Source organism: Caretta caretta, chromosome 6 (assembly GCF_965140235.1).
Source record: "Caretta caretta isolate rCarCar2 chromosome 6, rCarCar1.hap1, whole genome shotgun sequence".
NCBI classification, from domain to species: domain Eukaryota; kingdom Metazoa; phylum Chordata; order Testudines; family Cheloniidae; genus Caretta; species Caretta caretta.
The window spans coordinates 3,966,545-3,975,512 of record NC_134211.1 but is presented as its reverse complement, the minus strand read 5'-3'; the positions used below and the strand labels follow the sequence as shown (position 1 = coordinate 3,975,512).

Below are 8,968 nucleotides of genomic sequence, written 5' to 3'. Positions count from 1 at the left end.
CGGGAGAGCAGAGTTGGCGGTGGAAGCTGTGTTGCTCGGTTCACGATGGTAGAGAAGAGTTGGCAGCAGAAGCGTTTGATGAGGAAGAGAAAGAGTAGATAGTAAAGATTACATAGGAAAATGAGAGATGGATTCATAGTAGCAAGAGAGCAGCGGTGCACTGCCTGCTGAAAGTAGAATGGCGTCTGCATGCCAAGAAGGCGTGAAACAATTGTCTGCCGTAGCTTTCTGACAACACACACCCAGAAACATCCGCGAGAATGTTTTTGCCCCATCATGAACTGGGAGCTTAACCCAGTATTGCAATGGGTGGCGGGGACTGTGGGAACTGTGGGATAGCTACCCACAGTGCACCGCTCCGACATTCTATGCTAGCCTTGGTACTGTGGATGCAATCCACTGAATTCACGCTCTTTGGCGGGGACGCAGAAGACTGAATGTATAAAATAGCTTCAGAAAATTCGAATAGAATAATTTTGAAATAATTTCATACTGTAGACATACCCTTAGTTAAGAGAGACTTTCCCAGTGCCCAGTGTTCAGCCTTTCTGGTCAGTCTGCAACTTCAGCAGTTCTAGCTTCTTCTGGTCTTCACTCTTACTTATTTTTCTTATTTTTCCATCCCTATTTCCCTTACCTGAAAGAAGCAAACAAAAAATAACAAACCAGTAACCACTTTGTCTGTTCTTCACCCACCACACCCAAAACTCACTTAAAATCACTACCAATGTCTCAAAGCAATCAGCTGTGCACGGATCCTTCTCCACGAAAGCTTATATACTCTTGTGGGTGGAAACCCCTTCCCCCAGAAGAGAGATGGGGTGCAATGTCACACTCTGTTTCACAGACTATAAATTATAGGAAACAAATAAAATAAACAGAAGAATCGGGAGGGAGCTGACATGTTGGGAGATATTTTGGAGCAGCATCTGTAGAGATGCTGCAGAGATCTGTGTTAACCACCAGTTTGGGGAGTATCCTCCTTTTTGCAGCCTTCCCTGACCTTGGCATTTTTACTGACGACTGACCCAGGTACTTCCGAGTCACAGGAGGCAGAGAAGCCAGGAGGAGGAGTGATGAGCATGACTTCCAGATGAAGAAGGGGCACAGTGTTTCCTGGGCACAGATCTGGAGTGACAAACTTCAGAGTTTCTGAACAGAAAGAAGAGGGTACTACTTAGGAGAAGGGGGCACTAACATGCCCTGGAGCACTGATAATACCATCCAAGCCTGCACACCTCTGCGGGGTAATTTCCGCTACCATAGTGAAGAAGGGAAGAGTCATCACTGGGCCAACCAGGGATCCCCTTGGTGGGAGGTGATGACCACAGTGTCCTTGTGCATCTGCAGCCGTGCATCAGTGCATGGGCCCATCCCTGTGGTAGCCTCATGCTTTCATGCCAATCGAACACTCCTGCCTCTCGGAGAAGTGGATTAACTACATCAATGGAAAAAACCCTTCCATCAATGTGGGGTGCATCTACACTAAGGCGCTGCTGCACATCATAGCTGTGTCAATGTAAAGGCCTTAGTATAGACATTCCCTGTCTCAGTGTGGGATATTTCCCCCTTCCTATTAAAGCTATTTTTCTATCCTTTTCCTGTCACTCTTCTCCCTCCCTTGATAAAGCTCTTTCCTTCTTTCGATAGGTAAATATGTTCAGAAAAGTTAAAATTTCTCTTCTCAGAATAATTCCTTCCTTTCCCTCCCATGAACAGCGTAATTCTTTCATTAACCGAGTTATTGCCTCTCGGAGACATGGATTAACTACATTGAAGGAAATACCCTTCCATCAATGTGGAAAGCATCTACACTCTGGCTCTCCTGCACACCATATGTAAGCCAAGTAATGGCTTTAGTATAGACATTCTCTGAATCGATGGGGGAGTTTCCCCTGTCCTATCAAAGCTATTTTTCTCTCCTCTTCCAGTTACTCTTCTCCATCCCTTGGTAAAGCTCTTTCCTTCTTCTGTTAAGTAAATATGTTCAGAAACATTGAATTTTTGTCCTCTAAGGATAATTCCTTCCTTCCCCTCCCATGGATGACTCACTGTCATTTCAATTAAAGGCTGAAATGCTCTGAAACTGACTTGTTTGCCTATCACTTCCTTGTACCTCTTTGTTTTTCCTCCCTTCGCTTAAAATGAGTTGAGTACATGCTCAGAATCCTAAAATCAGCCTAAGAGTCAAATCTTTCCCTGTTTGCTAGCCGCACCAACATTATCCTTCATACTTCTGGAACTGCTTCCTTGCATGGCAGAGGTTAAATTTGGCTTTGATGACTTTGATATTTACTCCCTGGAGCATCTTTGCTCCCAGGACAACAGGTATGCACAGCAAAGGCAATTAATGTTGTTGTTGTATCTTTCCCTGTGGAAATGGAAAACAAAGAGCCAGAGCATCAGCTGGCCTGGATCGCTGTCTCTCCCATGAGGTCTTTTTAATATGATACAAAAATGAGTTAAACGTATTCCACTTTATTTGTTGGTCACCTCTCCAAATATCTCTAAGTAATTTCCCAGCACTGGGACACAAAGGTGTCTATAAATGGGTGAATTTCTTCTGGACTAATCATTTATTGTCAAAAACAATACCTTTTGGATTGACCTGAAACTATTCACAAATGTGTTCCAAATACTCCTAATAGCTTTGTCCCAAAACAATGTGTGTGAGCGGGGGTAGGATTTAGGTATTGGTCGCAACGCAGCCACCGTAAGAAGCGGTGGTGGTCCTTCCCAATGTAATTTTTAGCCCAATAGTTGGGGTGGTCACCTGTGAGGTGGGAGATTCAGGTTCCTTTTCCCCTTCTGTCCAGTGCTGGGCAAGCTTTGTGTGACATTGCACTCTATATGCTTTATGAAAACATGCTCATGAATGTGACGTAACTGATATATGCTTTATGCTAAGTGCCCCATGTAACATATCATTATAAAGGTTATAATCTATTAAGTGTGTTCACCCTGTTTGTTCACATGGATTATTTTTATATCTGGAATTAGGAGAATAAGGTATACATTTGTATTACTGAAGAAGACATTTTAAGTGGAGGCCATTAAAGGTGCTTCAGAATCAATGAACTGTGAATGGCTCTGTTTACCTGCAAGCCTTCCTGTGTACCTGTGGGCCAACCCAAGAAGAATGGAGACTGGGGTATTACAGTGACATGTGACCATGTCACCTGATACTGAAATCCATCTTGAAGCTTGTACTTTTCCAGAGGGGGGTGGGATTCCAAAAAAGGATTCCCGCCTTAGGGAAGTTCTATTCAAGTGTGGAAGGCAAACAATGAGTATCTTCAGCTGGCTTCCCCACCCCAGGGAGATACCTGCAAGCACCTGGAAACAAAAGGACTGTAACCACAGGAATGGGTGAGAACAGGCTGGACCCAAGTCAGAAAAGGCATCTGACCTGAGAATGATTTTACCTCAAGTAACAACTGGGATAAGAAGTTAACATTTGTAACTGTTTTTTGAGTGTATTAAGCTTATCCTTGCATGTTTTGTTTTATTTTGCTTTGTGACTTATTTTGTTCTCTCTGTTATTTCTTAAACCACTTAAATCTACCGTTTATACTTAATAAATCACTTTTGTTTATTTATAAACTCAGTGCAAGTATTTGTTACCTGGGGGGCAAACAGCTGTACATATCTCTCTTACAGTGATATAGAGGGCAAACATTTGTCATTTTACCCTGTATAACCTTTATACAGAGTAAAATGGATTCATTTGGGGTTTAGATCCCATTGGGAGCTGGGTGTCTGTGTGCTGGAGCCAGGTATCCTGCTGAACTGGTTTCAGTCTAGATCTGCAGTTTTAGGGGTGTGGCCCAGACCCTCAGTCTGTGTTGCACCAGGCTAGCATGTCTGCTCAAAAACTCAGGGTTCTGGGGGACCAGGCTGTAAGGGAAAATGGGCTCATAGGTAATTTCAGCACATGAGGTGACAGTCCCAATGAGGGTCTCTGTGACCGAATCTGTCACACTCTGGACTTGGGTTTCCTTCATTTCCAGAAAGCATCCCAGCCCCTGAGCTCTTGGTGCTATTCCAGTCTGGGCTGCTCTCGTCTTTCAAAGTTGTTCAGCTGTGGATAACTAATTAAATAACCCTTGGAAAAGAGACTTGCAATTGAGCATCTCACACTCTAGGTGGATGCCCCTAGCACCAGCTTATAAAATCATTCTCTCTTTCTGGCCCTGTGTTCTGTCCACTGATTTCAGCTGTGGTCTGCGGACCTTGTTGGAATATAAACAAATTAAGAATAATAACAATACAATAATGAACAATACTACCACGGGCTCTGCAAAATTACATTACAATTGTCTGTGAATTGAATTCACCTGTTTCCACTCCCCAGCACTAAACCAGTACACAGTTAAACAGATTCAAGATTTGATGAGGAGTTTGTTCATTGCTTTCCTCAGGGAATCCTTCACCTCTGTGTTTCTCAGGCTGTAGAAGAGGGGGTTCAACATGGGGATCACCAGCATGTAAAACACTGAGGCCACTTTGTCTGTGTCCATGGAATAGCTGGAGGTGGGACGTAAATATATGAAGAGGAGGGTGCCAAAATACAGGGCCACAGAAGACAAGTGGAAAGTGCAGGTGGAGAAGGCTTTGTGTCGACCCTCAGCGGAGCGGATCTTCAGGATGGTGGAGATGATATAGATAAAGGAGAGGAGGACAGTCAGAAAGCTGATCACTTGAATGCAGCATGTAAAAGCAAAGACCAAAATCTCATTGATGCGGGTATCAGAACAGGAGAGCACCAACAATGGTGGGATGTCACAGAAGAAATGATTGATGATGTTGGAGCTGCAGAATTACAGCCGAAATGTACAACACGTGTGTATCATTGAATTCACCACCCCCAGAGCGTACACCCCAGACACTAGCTGATTACAAAGCTGCCTGGACATGATGACCGCATAGAGCAGTGGGTTACAGATGGCCACATAACGGTCATACGCCATCACAGCCAGCAAGAGGCACTCAGCATCTGCAAAAACGATAGAGAGATACAGTTGCACAGCGCAGGCAGTGTAAGAAATGTTTTTACTCTCGGCTAAGAAATTCAACAGCATCTTAGGGGAAATTATCAAGGAAAGACAGAGGTCACAGAAGGACAAATTCCTGAGGAAAATGTACATGGGGGTGTGGAGTCGGGTATCAATTGTTATTAACAAGATCATCCCCCCATTCCCCAGCAGTGTGACACCATAAATCAGTAGGAACACCACAAAGAGGGGGACCTGCAGCTCTGGACGATCTGTCAATCCTGAGAGAATGAACTCAGTCACATCCAAGTGATTTCCCTCTTCCATCTCCTCTGAACAGAGATCTGGCAGCTACAGAGATGTGGTTAGGTGGATGGTGAGAAAAACCTGTCCCTTCTCTGTAATGAGGTAAGTGAAGATAAATGGAGAACAATTTCTTAATGGACATCAGTACCCGCTCAAGGAAGGGCTTCGTCCATAGAGCCAGGTGTTCACAGAGGGTCATTCCAGGTGTTCAATAAAATGCACATGCTGTGCATATACAATGACACGCAGGTTAATCATGCCCCCCACACAAATACTCCCGTTCACTCATCAGAACACAAAACAGTGACCTGTGACTCTGCTGTTGGAGAATCAGTCTGAAGAGATTATTCCTTAGCTAAAGAAGGGGTGAGAGTAAAGGAGTGTCAATCTTTCCACCCTCTTTGGGTAAGGGGAGCTCTGTGGTTTAGCATGTCAATTTGGGTTAAAGTTGCCTACTGTGCTAGTTAATCTTTTGGTATTTACTTGAGCCTGTATGAAAACCTAGAGTTATCATGGGAAGCCCTGGCTTCAGTGACTAGGTAATTGCCTATTTTTTCCAACCAAGGAGGTTCCTCCTTTAGCTGGAGGGGTCGGAGTTGGGGCTGAGGCATTCGGTGCTGGAGGTCTGGAATTCAATAGCTGCTGAACCCCATGGTGTCTGCGTGTTTGTGTCTGTGACTCTAATTCCGGACAATAGCACGTACCTGCTGAGAAGAGAGAGAGAGATGTGGTGGAATTTCCCCATTGATAGAAACTGTCAATTTGGAGCATTCGGGAAGTTTTACACTGAGATGTGTGATCTATGGGACATGATTCTTGAAGCAACTGGGAATACTTGAGCTCAGAGAGCCAAAAGACATAATTAATGAATTCAGTAAACCAAAGCCATCCTCGGTGTAATTGGTGCCCTGGGGATTAATTTGACCTACTCTTTCTTACTGTGTTATTAAATGACGCAATATCTACCAGAGTTACAGAGTATCAGGTTTGGGGTATATTTCATCCTGCTGTTTTCAGTGCAAGCTGGGTACTGCATAGAGCTGATCCATAAAGGAATTTTTTTTTTCTGGAGACCAAAATCTTTTTGCTAAAAACTTAATATTTCAACTCAGATATACCATGGGGTGCCTCAGATATCACACACCACCAATCTCTTGCATGGGCCAGGCTCCCATGCTGGACTACATCCCCCATGATGCATGATGGTCTCTCCTCTTGCTGAACGGCCCTGGAAGATCATCAGAGTCCCACAGCCATGGTTTAAAGAGGAGGGAAGTTTGGCTTTTTGGATGGAAAGCTGATCATTTCCAGGGAAAAAATAATTTCATGGAAAAAATAGTTGAATTGAAAATCCAATTTCCTATCAAAATCTTCTCAAGAAAAATTTTCAACCAGCCTTAGCAACACATTTGGAATCAAAGGAACTGAAAGTTAGATACAGGTGAAACATACTAATTATTTGCAGCCATAGCTGATATCTTCACTGCCATTCCTGTTTTCAGAATCACCTCATTGTCCTGGCCCCACTACGTGAAATGTAAAATGTGTAAGGTATGTAAGAGTACTCCAGATTATCTAGCTATTTATGGCATGCCAATCACCATGGTATCCTACATCCTTCCATTTCTAGGTTACTCCCCAAAGTAGGAAAAATAGATTCACTCATTTGGCTTAATGGAGACCACATGATGACCAGAGGACCTCAGGAAGACACCACAGCGTGCTTCGGACTTCTGCAGTTCACAAAACTATCCCTCTTGCATGCATATTATCTGCACACAGAGCTCAATTTAACATGATAAATAAGTCAATAGAAATAGTCATGCTCTCATCACAAATATTTATACATTTTCTTTTATAATGTATGTGAAGATATAAGATTACACTGTTATTCATACAAGTTCCAAACTGAGGCCGGCAAACTGGTCTGTCTTAATCAAAGAAATGTGTGATCTGCTTAATTTTGTATCTAAACAGTAACCAGAGTCATTAAGCAGGAAGAGAAACAAAGGTAGCCCAAAAAGGTGAGGAAAAAGCAGAAGGGAACATCCTTCTACATAGAGTTTTTCTCTTCCGGGAAACAGGTGCAAATGTTTGTATTAGGAGAAAAACTTGATGTTCCAAGTCAGCTATATTCTTTAGTATAATCCATTGGCTTTCTCTGTATTCAGAAACTCCAAAGTCTGTTACTCCAAGTCTGTGCCCAGGAAACACTCTGCCCCTACTTCCTCTAGGAGTCATGCTCATAACTCCTCCTCCTGCCTTTCTGCCTCCTGTGACCCGGAGGTGCCTGGGGCAGTCCTCACTGAAAACACCATGGTCAGGGCAGGCTGCAAAAAGGAGGATGCTCCCCAAACTGGTGGTTAACACTCAATATCTCTGCAGCATCTCTACAAATGCTGCCACAAAGTATCTCCGAGCAGGCCAGCTCCCTTCTGATTCTTTTGTTAATTTTATTTATTTCCTGTAGTTTATAGTCCGTGAAACAGAGTGTGACATTGCACCCCATAATTCTTTATAGAAATAGGCTCATGGCTGTAAATATGACATATCTGGAATATGTTTTATGCTAGGTAGACCATGTTACATATCTCGTCAAAGCTTATGATCTACTGTTTGCATGCATGTATCATTATTTATTCGAAGTTATGAATATTGGCTATTTACTTGTTTGAGTTTAAGTAGCCTCAGTGAAGCAGTTGGTCAGCTTCTTGAGAAAAGACTATTCTCTGTAAGTGCCCAATCAAGAAACACTTAAACTAACAATGACCTTTGAGAGACGCCAATCCACATGTGAGCTTTCCTGGGAATGTGGCATCAGCCTGTAAGTAACCGAGTCATGCATGGACATGTGACTTGCCATGTGGCTCCAAAACTCCATCTTGGAGCTGTATTCTGCAGAGGAGACGGGAAGGGGTTTCCACCCACGAGAGAGAGAGAGTATATAACCCCCTGTGAAAACCCCTCGATTTTGTCTTCAGCTGTCACAAAATGTCGTCTTTCTACCCCAAGGAGATGCCTGAAAGAAACTGGGAAAAAGGACAGTAACTACAGGGGTGTGATTGATTGCTGGACCCAGACAAGGAGGAAGTGTAGTCTGTAAGAGAGGCTTATTGCAACATCTTTGAGGGTGACATTTACCTGCATTTAGTTTTTTACTGTATTAGGTTTAGACTGACGTGTTTTATTTTATTTTGTTTGGAAATTCATTTTCTTCTGTCTGTTATTACTTGGAACCACTTCAATTCTACTTTCTGTATTTAATAAAATCACTTTTTACTGATGAATTAACCCAGAGTATTTATTAACATCTGTCAGGGATGGTCCAGAGAATACTCAGTTCTGGTGTGAGTGCAGGGGAGGGGAATAGATGACCTCTCATTTCCCTTCCAGTCCTATGAGTCTATGATCACACAAGAAACCCTGCACTGGGAGGAGGGGAGACGCCTTCCAGAGCACTGGGCAGGGTAAGGGACACACATCTGCCAACACTTGATATTCAGCTTCACTGTAACCCCCACAACACGAACACACAGAATGCCTGATGAACACCAAACACACACACATACAACGTGACACTGAGCTCAATCAGAATACAGAATAATCTCTACTGGGAAGCTGGGACAGCTGCAATATTTCCAACTTGCCTGAACAAAGAGAACCGAAGC

At 43.3% G+C, this 8,968-nt stretch overlaps 1 pseudogene; it reads right to left on the bottom strand.

Annotated features, from left to right (window-relative positions):
- Positions 1-4,382: 4,382 nt before the first annotated feature.
- LOC142072402 (olfactory receptor-like protein COR4) lies at positions 4,383-5,321 on the bottom strand (annotated as a pseudogene).
- Between the last annotated feature and the right edge of the window lie 3,647 nt (positions 5,322-8,968).